Below are 14,954 nucleotides of genomic sequence, written 5' to 3'. Positions count from 1 at the left end.
ATTAGTCTGTGGAAGAACAAAGTAAAACAGCGAATACAGTTTTGTATTTGTACTAGATTATTCATCTTATTTCTTCCCACAGACTTATAAAAGCCAGAAGTACCATCAGATCGTCTTGTTAGAATTGTTAGATGTCAGACCTGTTACATGCCATGCAGTTACTTAAATGTTAATCCTGATCACCTGTGGCTGACCAAAGTCTATCTTAAAGAAAAATACCCCTCTTCTTTTAAAGATATCAGGCATGGTGAAGTCACCACATTTCATGGATGTACTAGTGGGTGATCATCTTCCAGCAGTAAGTATGCACCTTGTTTCCAGCCTTATTTAGTTTGGCCAGAGCCCAGACATTAGTTCTTGTTAAATCTTTTCCTAGTAACTTAAAAGCCATAACCACTGTTTCTTCATTAGGGTCAATTTTATAAAATATACCAAGGTTTCATGACAGTCGTCTTTTCATCAAACCAGTAGATTCAGCCCTTCAAGTTCTCATTATAAAAAAGCCTTTATTTGCTATATCCAGCTGTATCCGTGTTCTTGCGCTGCACTTCATTGTCCCTTTATCAAATGCAGACTCCAGTACCCTTCCCACTATTGCTATACACTGAGATGAACATTGCTTTGTTATTTTCATGTTCTTACATATAAATGACTTCCCAGTGTCCTCATTTGCCATTAGAGACTTCTGCTGAGTCGTTTGTCTTCCATAAGCTGGTGAGTTAGTGTTTTCCACACTACAGTCTTCCCTTTCGTAAGGGGGAGTAAATCATAACATACATTTTTCATTCCTTTAATCATAACTTTGCACTTCAGTGCGTTAGAATTAACTGTGGTTAATCAGGCCAGTTTATCAAGCAGGTCAGATCATTCTGGATGATCGCCCTGTCCTCAGTATTACTCAGCACTCCATCGATCTTTGTTCTACTGCAAACTGGCCGGTCAGGATGTCATGTTTATTTCCAAATCACTCATGAAAATGTTGAATAGAGTTTGAGACTGGTAAACTCTTAAAAATTCCTCAGAAGAAAACTTTTTTCAGTGATGTTTCTCACTGAGGACTAATTATGAAATCAGTTAGCTAACAAATTCTTAACCTTAGTAATATATACTTTTTTTCAGTCTTTGCATAACAAAATCTTACTATCTTTGCACAACAGACTATAAGTAAAAAAACCTGCAATTGCAGGATAGAACAAAATCAGTTTCTTCTTTTAAAAAAAACCCACTATTTTATACTGACTGACTTCCAGAAGGTAGCTCAGGGCTTACCAAAACTGCTCATCACTTTACAGGGAACCTCTGGCTAACGCTAACCCCAGAAAGGTTTCGTTTCCATGCAGTCACCTTGCATCACCATTTTACTATCCCATGCACCTTACTGGTGGGATTTACTGGATTACTCCCTGTAATTGCTTTGACATCCTTTACAGCTTTATTGCACTCTGGTCACTGAAAGACAGCTCCAGTACCCTGGGTTTCAAGATCAATGCATCCATAGGAACAGCACACTTCAGTTTTGGCAGTACACTGGCATCACCTCTAGTACATACCTAAGATAAAGAAATTAAAGAAGAATTTCTGTGCATAATCCAAATATAAGTAAGACTTTTGCAGAGCTTAATAGAAATAGATTAAAAAAAAAAAAAAAAAAAGAAAAAGAAATGCACAATTATATCTACCTTTATTAAGATCAGCTCCTAACAGTTTTCCTGTCCTTTTTTCCTGTCCTTTTATTTCCCAGCTATATAGTTCTTAAGCTCTTTACCAAACCATATGGCTAGGCATTCAGTTCACATGCAAGTCAGGTAGGTCCCTTATTCCTGCCTTCATGGAAAGGGTTTCAGACATCATTTTTACTCCTAGTCTCCCCTTGTGTTTTTATACATACATATATATATGTGTGTGTGTGTATATATACACACACACACACATATGGAATTTGACTGGGTGGGGCCATCTGCTGTCCAGACAGTAAATTGTACTAGTTCATGACTGTCCTAAGGCTAACTAATTACATGTCATCAATCTTTTTTGGGGAAAACACTCCTGTGTGTGGTGGAGTGCAGTTTTCAGTGTATAATTGCTTTGTATGCTGAAACTTGTATTTAATATAAACATGCATACATTAACAAATGCTGTACAAAACATATGAAACATAAATGAGAAGAATGTCTGTAACTTGAAACTAACTCTTGACTTAAAATAGGTATTGCTATTAACAACTTCAGGGGTGATGGAGCATTTGGTGTGTATGACTACCAGCTCACATTTTGAGGAATAGCAAGAGAACCAAGAGTGGTAATATATGGTAACTGATTTTTAATTAATCAGATATTGTGCCTGCTATTGCAATGCCAGCCAGGGTAACCAATCTGCTGGCACCTTACCACATCCCTCTTGCTACTTTTGAAAATTGGCACAATATTCACTTTCTTTCAATTTTCTGCAGTTCTGCAGTACCCCAAGAATTAAAATAGCTGAACCATAGACAGTCAAGAATCCTCCTAGACTATGCTTTTGGAACTAATTGGTAAGAATGATCTCTGTTCTATCTTAATACGTGTTGTATGGCTATGTGTTGCAAAGCAGTTTATAATATTCGTTGATGAAATACATAAAATTTCTTCTTTCCCAACAGAGAACACAAGTGTTTTATTAGCATTCCTGCTTTAGCTGCATCATTAGTAATTATTTTGCTATCTCTATGAAGTAATAAGTATAGACCTTTGATAGGATTTTGCTTTCTCCTTATATACATTTCCTTTGCATTTGCATATATACATATGTATATATATGCTTCCTATTGTCACCCTTGGAAACCCTGTTTTTTCTACATTCTATAAGTTTTGATTTATGTTGAACATTTCATATTTCCCTTTTTCCCATGTACTGTGCAATGATTTCTCACATCCAGCTGCTGCCTTCTTATCACCTCTGAAAGAGGTCGGGCTTACAGCCAAAATTGTGAAATTGGAATAGCCCGTATCATACCACTGAGATTTCCTCAACTGCAGCAGGAACAGATAGTTATGCCTCCAGAGACCTCTTTTAGCCCACCCTGACCTTTCCCACTGGTTTTTAGCATGAAGCTGCAATGTTGAGCCTCCAAAGCAATAGGGATTTCTCTTTGTCAATCACACAAGTTTTTTTACCAACAGCTAGTCTGACCCTATCATTGTCTTGGACTTGTGGAAATACAGAGAATAATTAATTTTCCTTTCACGTCATATCTGTGCAATGTGATCTAATTGAGCAGGTATTAGCCATTGCATCACATAGGGTCAAAATATCAAAACCATGTGAGAGTTGCATGCAATAGCTGTTTAGACAGGTTTCCACATGCTTTAGTAAAATGTGGCTCCCTTACATTTATTATAATGGATAGTCAGCAATGTTTGCCACTACAAATTTGTCTTTCTTTAACCTGTGTTTTCTTGACCTGACCTAAGAGTCACGCTTGTCTTTGATGTCTGTGAGTTTTAGCACAGTATCATGTTGCAATGGTGATTTAATTTAGCATGTAATAGGATGTACTTACATAGTCACCTATCTCGATCTCCTGGAGAATGTTTCTTTCCTTACGCATTTCTGAAACTTCCTTAAGATGTTTTGCAATTGTTTCTTTAAAGTCTTTCCATGTGGAGCTGTTAACATAGTTTAATCTTTCTGATCAGCCCTTTTGTGAGTAAGTGGCCACACTAGATTCCTGCACAGGTTTGTATTTTGTTCAGCGGGAGCATGTGGAATGATAGCTGGACTCTTTTGCCTACCTGCCCCAAATTCTCCCACACTCGGCTCCCCAGACAACTGCGAAGCCTTTTGGGACTCCCTGAGAAATGGCTTTGTTTTGTTAGCAGCCATGTGGACTCACGCACGTAGCATCACTGAGACCACATCCCATGGGCAGCTGGCACAAGGCATGGACGATAGCTCAGTCTCAGATGGCACAAAATGCAGGTTTGGGGGGTGTCTATGTGACTCCCAACAGAGCCTGGGTTTGTTAAGTACTGCTTACATGACCTACCAGGTGCCCTGGAAAGGCTGTCACTCCATCCTCCCAGTGACAACACACGGTATATAGGGCAAGATACGCTGCCGTGCACACCTCTTCAGATTGCACAATAGGTCACAAGGCTTGAAGTCAACATGGCAATGGGAACATGGCTTCTGCACATGTGGAGAGATATTGGATGCAAGAGCTTCTGCAACAGCCGGGCCTTTCTCACACAAGAAAGAGGCACCAGGGATTTCAGCACTGCGAGACTGGCTGTAGCGAGTGCATCACCTAACCCTGTGCTTCCTCTTCCTCTTCAGCCTGCAAGTGGGACGGGAAATGCCCACAGTGGCTGGCAGCCTTTCCTCAGTTGGGTATGTCTTCCCTAAGGATCTCCTTTTCCCATAGCTTGTGTTTTCTCGCCAGGGCTCTCATAATCGAGGCAGCCACCTGCCCCAGGTTGTGGAGGAGGAGGGAGCTACATCTTTTAGGGCAGAATGTCTTGGCTGTTTCTGTCTCTCTTGGTTAATTAGGAGGAAGACACTTCATTCTCTTGCAGTGCTGCATCAGATGTGGGCTCTGGTCTCACAATTCACCATCCTATCCTCTTCTATAACATAGAAAATGACAGAAAAGTTAGGAATTTCACCATACCAAAATCTGAGCCATTGCCACGTTGAGAAAAGAAGTCTCCTGATGTCTGCTGAAACCCTCTGGCTATGCCACTCTTGGCTGAAAAGGCAATGCACTCAGAAAGGTGCCATGCTCGCCTTTACACTGAGGAAGTAAAGGGGATCCTGCTTAGCAATGAGGAAGGCTTTGAGGAACTGCCAGAATCAGTGGCAAACCTGTCACCTGCACTGGGGTCCTGTGATCCTGCCTGGGACTCCCAACAGTCCTCACGGGAAACCACATTTCCCTCTCCATAGTCAGCAAATGCACTCTGGTGACCAACAGTTTTATGCGTGGACTAGATTCTTGTCATGTACTTTATCCCTTGAAGATAACTGCAATGAACACTGGAAATTTAAAGTTGACAATAGCATATGATGTCCTATATGTTAGACAAGAAAAGGAAATTCAAAGGCATACCCCACCAGCACTTGCTGATTTTATTAAGATACCAAGATACTGTTAACTTAATACAGCTGAAAAGGTTTAGAAGTGAGTTATTTCAGGATAAGTTGCTTTAGCAGTCCCAATGTCTTTTAGTGTTTGATGGGAGACTACGGTGACGCTGGTAAGAACTAGGATCCTACGCAGGGCATGCCTTACAAAAAGAAAGACTAATTTAAGAACTTTATACATAAGCTCAGTAATAAAAAGCATTGCGCTTATGCACATGCACAGGTCTCCTACAAGTCAGATCTATCAGAAGAGAGGTTATGTTCTATGTAATAATAACCAGACCAAATAATGTTGCAAATCTGAGCGACTGTCAGTATTTGTCCAGGACATTAAGTACTTCTTGGACTGTTTCTGAAATATTTTCTGAATTTAAGTTTTCTCTGAGTTTGGGTAAAGTTAGTATATATGTAACAACAAATATCTATACCCCATATTTGTCATGGGGAGGAGCATACAGAGCCCTCCTAAAAGCAATATAATACTCCTGGTGGACAGAAACATCCCTTTTTCTGCTGATCTAACTTTATTGTCCAAATTTTCTCAAGCCATTTCACTTTTTCTGTCCTAATGTGTTCATATTTGAATTACAGATAACCTTTCTCATGACGACCAATATATCTATCTTATTAAAATAAAGGGCATATGGGTCACCAGCAGCAAGATGTGGATCAGGTAAAGTTGCACAGCCATTGCCATATTAATGCCCGATTCTTGTGAATGATATTTGGCATTGCTGTCATGGAGATTGCTATGATCTCTCGATTTCTGACATAAACTTAAACATTTTTGCTTTTATTCAGATAGGCCACCATGTATTATTACTTTAATAGGCCTGAAGCATCATACTGCTATGAGTCACATTAGCTGCATCTTCCTGTATCCCTGGGGAGTAGAAGATGGTTGTTTCTAGTAAAGATACTAATCAGGAGCAAACCAGAAGAGCTTTCAGGGAAGCTGGACCCTCACTTTATCCTATGTTGAGAAAGGTGGTCTGTGAAATCTGAGGGGAAGATGTGCTGAAGCAAGAGGGGCTGATGACATTGCTAGGACATGATATGAAACAGCCCATGATATAGGCGTGAGACATAAAGAAGAGTCTATAGGCTGCAGAGGAGCTGGAAAGGATGGGAAAGAGGCTGAAGAGGATTATCATCGAGAACGATTGAGAAAAGTAAAAAGAAAACACAAAATCTAGCTGATCTTTTATTTGTCTTTAGCTGTCACTTTAATAGATCTTTGAATAATTAACTCTGATCCAACCCATGTCTTTGAGCACTAATGTTAAAATTGTCCTAGTTCAGTCATTGGTTGTAGTTTTAGATCATGTTGATTGTAGTCTTAAACACCATCAGACTAGTCAGGAAAAAGAAAAAAATATTACAGAAAAAAGCCTCAAATGACAACCAGTTCAAGGCAGAGCAACTTTGAGTGATCTGCATCTCACCAGCTGACAGACAGATCACAAAATTGCCATACGTGTGGGTATCTAAGGGTAGCCCGCCATAGTTTTTCTGGTCCTTGAGCTGCACTAGAGGTATCATTTGACCTCTGGGGCTCTGTCCCACAAATCAGGAGCGCATTACCTTCAGATAGTTGTAGCAGTCCTCTCCTCTCTGTCCTTCCCTCTGACATTTCCCATTTGTCCCAAACATGTCTCAGATGCTTATGAAGCAGCTGCTGAACTTCCACAGATTGCAGCCTAGGGTTTCATGGAAAACCCAGCTTCATATTTCTCCCTTAATAAGCCTGGGCATGAGCTACCACTGCACAGCCTGTGCTTTATGAACAGCAGTCCCAAGTCTAGCTGTCCCGTTCATGATCACAGGGGCCTTAAGTGATCCCAAACTGGCATACGGCAGGAAGTTTGTACTCGTACTGGTACTTGCAGCATGGCATTTTGCATTCTCTGCCACCCTGGTTATCGCAAAACGTCTTTTTTGTTATTTGAATGAATCCATGAGAGGATTTTTCATTTATATGCTAATAGAGCTTTTGCCCAAGGGTGTTTTGCAGCTTCACATTGTGACAGGGTGAATCACATGTTAACAACACAACCGAGTTCCTCAATGTCAGGTTCCCTCAGCACCAGTAACTTTGGAAACAAGTGATTAAAGAGGATATACTGATTACTCAGGATGGGATTCACCTCACCTACCTTCAGCCATTGAGAAGTTAGGTGTCAAGTATGACCTGGACATTTAGGCTTCTCCAGAAGAATCCACTATAGAGGGGCTTAGTCACTACCTGCAGTTGCCATGCTTGCTTTTTCCTCCATTCACTACACAGGGAACACAGGCAACCGGCTTTGACTAGAAGTCTAACTTTTAGATGACTTAATTTAGGTGAGGTCAAGTCTATCTTAAGTATGTGCCTTGTGAAAAGGCCATGTTTGCCTCAAAAGGAATAGTGCTTCATAGCGAAAAGCAATTTGAACTTTCAACTAATTTAGGAAATTCAATACCAGTGCCTGCTTTGAGTCAAGGGTACCTTTGGCTGCCTCTGACTTGAGCTTAAAGAACAAGTATTTCATATCGGGAAGGCTTGAGTCAGGAAAGAAGAGTTAGTTGTTAGGCAACAAGCAACTCTTAGTCACCTTCCTAAGGGATGTTGGAGCTTCTTCCCCTGCCTCATTTCCTTGTGTCTTAAAACCAAAGGTGCAATATGAGACATGTAAATGAAAACCAGCTCTCATGCAAAAACCTCACACCCATTAGCTTCCATATATTGCAGAAACAAGACCTGGAGCTGATAACCTTTGTGGGGCACAATTATAAAGAAATTGCAGCTAACATTCTCATTCCTTTGTTGTGGTACCGCACCTCTTCTAGGCACTGCAATCAAGGATACAGATAGGCTGTAGCAGAAGAAATAGAAAATGTGTGCGCTTTCGCATGTACAGTTACTTTTCTCTAAACTGCTTCTGGTCACCATTTTTACAGAAAAAAAAAGCAGATTCTAAGAATTTTTTTACAGAACTGCAAGTGCTCATACTAAGCAAAGCATTGGCCAAAGCATAGAGAGGCTTGTGACTATCCTTTGCCTATTGCCGTAGTTCATCTAATTCTGGTTTTAATTAGGCAGTTCCTGTTCCATCAAAAAGTTTCAATACAATGAAGGCAAGAAAGGAAGCTCACAGCAAACCTTTCCCTTGCACAATGTGATAAAATAAATGTTCTTATTTAATTTAAAAAAAAAAAGAAAATGTAGGCATAAAATTAAACCTAAGAAATCAAACTTTTGCAAGGATGGAACACTGCAGGTAAGACGATCAAACTGTCTTAACTTGTTCTCCTTGTAGCACCAGCTTTTCATATTGATTCCTCTATGCGTATAAGAAAAGTATGTAATGAGATTGCTAGAAGTGATTGGGTTTGTTTCTAGTTTCTGTCAGTCAAGGTCCTTGTACAACATTCATTTGCCACAGTCAGAGTGGCTGTGATGTCATACTTATGCAGGTCTCTAATAGGAAGCATCATGCTTTGTCATTCTATTAATCTCAAGTTCTTTCATAAGCACTACTTTTAATCATTTGGGAGGACTTTCAATACAAATGTATGTGTGCCTAATAATGCTTGCATAATGGATTAGGATATTTAATCACTGAGCTTCCTAGAGGTGTGCTGAACACATGCAGATCCTCATTAGATTAAAAAATCATAAAATGTACAGGATCAGTCCATTAAATTCCAATAATCTGCTAGTAATGCCCAACCAGCTAGTGATTTGAATAAAGTGGCTCAGAAATCTGAATGTTTTTTGCATCAGAAAATGACAGTTCTGAACTGGGGGAAAAAAAATGAAGAATTAAAATCTCCTAAAACACGAAATTATTTTAGTTTGTTGAAATGTTTCATGATTTTTCAAGGTGAAATGTTTGAATCTCATTTAAATTTGTTAAGATGCATACTGTATTAAACGTAAAGCCCAGAAATAAGTAAAACATTTCAAATGGAAAAGTGATACATTGTGTTTTAGGGAGCAGAGAAATGTTGCTTATCAAATTTCTCCCTCCTTTCATTTCTTTTAGTAGAACACTACAATAAAAACAAACACATATGCACAAATCATGATGCAACAGCACTTTTCAGGGAAAAATATTCCTTCAGAAGAATTCTTAATATCTTCATACAGAAATGTCTTCCTTCTAATGATCATCCCCATCTCTTTTTTTAATTTTTTATTATGGAGGTAATAGTGTGTGGAATGCAGGGTCTTTGCATGGAGACAATAAGTGGATGTGTCTATTTGGCTATTATTATCACCATTTTTAGATTGTTACTGTGAGGCTACCTCTCATAGATGATCTCTATCAGATCATCAATCAGGTTATCGCTGTTATTGCATTTCCACGAGCCCCCAAGTGGGAACAATTTGGTCTCTCGGCACACTCTGCTCAGTCACAAGAGCTGCAGATATGAACGTTCACATCTTACAACAGACGCGCTCTTTGGACAACTAATGTGGGTGGGAAATTTTCCTGTTTCAGAAATCATGGAGGGGTGGAGCTCTGACTCAATGTAATAAAACACCTGTTCAGCAACTTCTGACACTCTTCAAGGCTGTAAATTTGGTTCAGGAGGCACTGGCGACTGTGGAGCCTAGTACTCAGGTGCCATTTGCAGCACCTGCTTTTAATGCAGCAGCGATCTCGATGGCATCAACCTCTGCCTTCCCTCAGGTACGTGGAAAATAGAACAAGCCTGGCAGGAGTCTCTGAGTATTTGATTCAGATTTGTCCCCAGACTATTTGCAGGTCAAGTCCACTGTTACCTGTGGGACATAACTCTCCAAGAAGACAATATTATTCTTCCTTGGCTATTTGCAGCTATGAGGACCTGGAGTAATACCTTTCCATATAGCACAGAAACAGCTGCCACTTTCCTGGCACCTTCGTTTTATCCACCACAAACAATGAGGAGGTGTGAATTGCCCATTCCACATTGCAATTCCAGACTGAGGAGTTGAAATAAGTAGCAAAACTGGTCTTTACTCTCTTTTTCATCCCTTGTTCTCCCTCCCTCAACAGCATTCAAGCAGCAAATCAAGCCCCTTGGAAAATGAAGAAAGAAAATGGATGATGCACTATGTAGCTCCGAGCAATGTTGATGCTAAGGTACCAACTTCAGCAAACTAAAAATAGGGGGGGACTAAACCAATATTTTTTGAGAAGGGTAGGATCTTTTTTTTCCCCAAAATTTGGTTAGTAAAGATTCATGTGCTTATTTAGAAATAGGAACATTTCATGAAAGAAAATTTTCTTTAGGTGAAACATCTGCATTCCATTATTTTTTTATTCCACTCCTTTATCTATTACACGAAGTATGTTATTGTCATGGTTTTATTCCTTAGAGAAATTCCTTAGGGAAAATGTTCTCAATTTCCTGCTAAAATGGGACTGACTTTGGCCTTCTTTTAATGCTATCTATCTCTATTGACTTTAATGGAGTTTTAGCCCAGCTTGAATGGAGAATGTTGCCAGTGTTGGAAAGTCAGAGCACGGTTGTTGGCAGTCCTTTGGGTTTTGGTCATTAATGCCAGTTTCAAGAAAAAATGCCCACTTTGATCACTGTGCAGCTCATCGCAACAGAAGAAGAACAACTCTAGCAACCTTTGTAGGGCCTGTGACAGAGATATATTTGCATCAAACACATACCAGCTGTTTTAGTGATGATTTTTGTCTCCACTCTCGGTTAGCTTGCAGATGACTATAATTTGTGTCAAGCTGCCTCAAAGTAAAACCGGGGGGCTCCAAACAAAAAGCTAACTTACTTTTGATGATATCTTAAATGGTGTGTGATTCAAGTGTTTATAGCTTATAGGAAACCTGTATGTTTAATTTCTTGTTTGTGCAACCAGACTTCCAAACCAATAGAAAACTACAAACATCGTTTTGCTTATGTATGTCACAACCTTATCAAACTGATTGATCAAACTGATCTCTTGTTAGTAGCATTCTGGCAGCTTCTACAGATGGAAATTAGTGTGCAGAAAGGGTGACAAACTATCAGCGGGGTACGAAACGACGTAAATGGCAAAGTAGTACAATCAAAACTGACATGGCATTTAGGTGTTCATAATTTGCTTTGTGTGTGTGTGTGTGCTAAACCTCAGCAAGGGAATGTATTAAAGCAGGAAAAGCAACTATTGGGGAGTGCAATGACCCAATCCGCATAGTATTTTTGTAATGATTTACTGTATTTATACTGAAGTTGTATTTTGGCTTAGAATATCCATGGCTAAAAGCATCCAACCTTTCTTTACCACTAAGGTGGTTACATGTATATAAAGATTGATGGAATCCAGCACATGTTTTTGAATGTACGTAAAGTAATATAAAAAAAATCCTGTGGCCATAAACCCCTGCATCTAGGGGCTATGGAACCCTTTCAACAGCTTTAATTCATTGTATTTGTCATAATTTCTCCTTATCAAATGAACCTCTGTAGATAGCAAACAGAACTTTCAGGTGTTTAACAACCAAGACATTCTCAGACGCTTTATTTGCCTCCTGGCTTTTGACTATGTCTTCTCTCCTCTGTAATAAAGCTTGGCAGAAAACTGGCATTAAAGGCACAGACTTGTGCAAGCTGGCCAATTTCTGCCTCTTACTGGCATTGGGTTTCCTGAGCAGCTCTCGGTAATTCCCTTGATTTTTTGCAAGCCATAGCTTGCCATCTGCAACAGGAGGATAATCATTAGTGAAGAGGTGCTATAAAGGATAACATGCTTATAGCAGCTCTTGAGTCCCAGAACAAGTAAACAGGCGCAAAGCTTTCCTTAATGCTAATGCTCAAATATTTGCTCAAGTATTTCCTTCAGTTTGAGAGGACTTTGTGTAGCTGTGTGATAAACTGAATAGTTACTGGATTGGGTTTAGAAAAACATGCCCAGGGGCTGCACATAGAATTTAGCTGTGTTGCCTACCTACAGGAAAGCCAAATATGCCCCACCACTAAATTTTCAGGAAAATGTAATAACCTTGTGAACCCTCCTTCATATTTTAAAATGGATAGAGGCATCAAGAGAGCATCTCTTTAGCTGTTTCAGGGAGTCCCAAGTTGACAGTTTGCCTTCTAGCACCTTACACATGAATACAGGAAAAATGAAACATACTAAAGGAAGATCATAAACAGTTGTAAGGTAGCCCATAATTACAGTAAATTTAGAAAACTTATCACTGGATATTATTTGTTAGTGCATTGTCTTATACAGAATAACTTCTTATTTCAAAAAACTAGAAAAAGATGGTATTTTCCTTTGCAAATTATCAGCTTAAAAAAATAGTTGTTGGCTCACCATCTGTGAAGGCACTGGAAACTTATATACAGTAATGCAAAGAGCAAGAAACTAGGAAGCATAATCTCAGCTCAGGATTAGTAGTATTAACATAGGGCGGGGATGCTCACCAAAGCATTCTGCTGGACACGAAATCAGAAACCAGAGAAGAACTAGGAGAATTTTAATCAGTTTTTTATTTATGTAAGTGATACACGTAAAGTGATGCACATTCCTTAATGGTTTGCCGCAAAACTAGGAAAAGCCATGACATTACCAAGGGCCCTGTCACCCTTCCCTCTTAAAAAAAATACCTGTGATTGAAGTGTGTTATGCAAGGTTACCTTTTGCAGGGGTAACAATGAGCCTTTAAGGAAGGCTGCTCAGTCTGACCATCACTCTCGTTGCAGGGACAAGTTCAGAGGTTCAGGGTACACAGATTTTTCTTTGTTAGAGTGGACTGCAAGAGGATTTACTCATCTGTGTACTGTGGATTCTCAAATTTTGGTAATGCTTTCTTTACTCTGGGTATCAGGAATTGCTCCTGGCTTAATATGGAATGCAAATTTTGTGCTGAAAATGGCTGTTTGTGATAATTAGTCACTCATGGATAGTTGATTACATTACCAACTCCCTGAACAAACCATTTTTTAAATGTAACACAAAAGATAATCAGCAGCAGCAACACGCTTGCTTCTTAGTTTATTAGCGTTGTTCAATGTATTATTGCAATGAAATGATGACTAGAGGGAAAAGACAATTAGTTGCATGACTTCCATTGATGGCACCAGGGACTTGAGCTTCAGTTATAAGAAAATGTTATTTTGCCCTTTGAATTTTCTGGAGTAGTTTTCATGTCTGGCATTTGGCCATCAGAAAAGTATTATATGAAGTAATTTTTCATTAACTGCCTTTTCTAAGGAGGATAAGTCTTTTTATTTGTCTTAGAGATTTGCTTTATAGTTAATAGTTTGCTTAATAGTTAGCAGTTCTCTTCAAAGGCATTGGTGTCTCAAATTATTGTGACGGTGATGATCACTGAATATTGTTCCTCCTTTGATGCCCTAAGGAGAGGATGAAAATGTTTTCTAGAACAGATTGTTTTTTTCTGAAGGACTTTGATTTGTGTGATATGGCCATCTGAATGTTATACTGAGAGAAAACAAGAGGGGTTCAGAGTATAGACTGGTTCTGAGTGCTGTGAAAACCCTCTTCTAACTGGTAAAAATGTTGAGAATATGGAGATAAAACTAGCATTTTCATTATTCCTTCAAATCTAAAGTAATCATTGTTCTTGGGGGCAAGCTAATACCAGAAGGGATTTTGCTAAGAAACCATGCTGACCCAATGAATAGACCCAGGGAGTGAGGCTCTGGCTGAGGAAGCTCAGCCATGACTTGCCTGGCTGTATGTTCTCTGCCACCAAACACACTTGCTGAGCGCATCTCTCAGGTTCACATCACTAGCTCTCTCCTCTGTTTTAATTCCTTGAGTCTCTTTTTCCATTCTCTCTTTTGTGGTCTTTGTTCCATGGCTGAATGCTGGGTGTGCCCTGGCTGACATAGCCTGTATCTTGCTGTCTCACAGCACTCGGATTTCTCAGGCAATATGGTGAGATTTTCTCCTGGTACGCAGAGTTTCCATGCACAGCTCACTGGCTTTTCTCTTACACAGCCCCTACTCAGAGCTCTCCTCCTGGAGGTGAGAAATAATTCTTGTTTCTCATTCAATCAAATTTCTAATCTGTACATTATGGCTGGTCGGGTACTCTGCCCTATTTTTCCCTTGGCAAGATCTTCAAATTTAAATAAACCCCTGCTCTTTGCACCAAGCCATCTTCCTGTGACACCAAATATCCTCATCCACTTTCTCACCGTGATTCTACATGAAGTTAGGTGCTTGAACCCTTGTGTAATCTTTGACACTATCTAATCTGTGTAGTATCTTACTGTTCTTCACGGAAATACGGGGTATGTTCTATTGTTTGGGGTTTGGGGTTTTTTTTCCTTCCTAATATAGCCCTCCCATACTCTAAGTCTCTTATCAGTTTGTCTTCATTTGCAGGCAGAGTATGAGGCTCCTGTGATGCATTCGTCACATAACCTATACTCTAGTCTCCTGCAATGGCACTCAGGAACGAGCGCACAACCGGTGCTTGGTGTAAACGTGTCTCTGCAGAACCCACGCTTGTTTCTGTTTCTGTCATTCAACTTCTTAAAAAGCCATGGTAGTTCATACACGTCTCTGACAATCTTTAAAAACACGTGTTCCAAAATGCTGGCTGAAGGATTCGTGCCATTAAAGAAGGCTAAGACAGCACCAACACTAAATGCGATTCCCTTAACTCTTTCCTTTATTTCTCCTGAAATATGTCTGCTGACGTTTTTAGGTATTTCTCTAATTTGAGTACTGTTTTTGAGAAAGGTATAGAAACAAATGGACAAACCCAATGAGTGTTTGTTCTTTAAGAACAAAAGAGGTTAAGGTAAGAAGACACAGAATTATTCCTTGCTGATGGAAAAAGGAGTGGTCTAACAATAATGGTTGAAACAGTAGT

The 14,954-nt window shown here is 39.6% G+C and overlaps 1 pseudogene; it reads left to right on the top strand.

Annotated features, from left to right (window-relative positions):
- Positions 1-4,160: 4,160 nt before the first annotated feature.
- Positions 4,161-14,954, top strand: part of LOC142409866 (cytosolic phospholipase A2 epsilon-like) — a 44,274-nt pseudogene continuing 33,480 nt past the window's right edge.

Source organism: Mycteria americana, chromosome 5 (assembly GCF_035582795.1).
Source record: "Mycteria americana isolate JAX WOST 10 ecotype Jacksonville Zoo and Gardens chromosome 5, USCA_MyAme_1.0, whole genome shotgun sequence".
In the NCBI taxonomy this organism is placed as follows: Eukaryota; Metazoa; Chordata; class Aves; order Ciconiiformes; family Ciconiidae; genus Mycteria; species Mycteria americana.
Note: the sequence above shows the minus strand (reverse complement) of the source record. Positions and strands in the feature narration are given on the sequence as shown.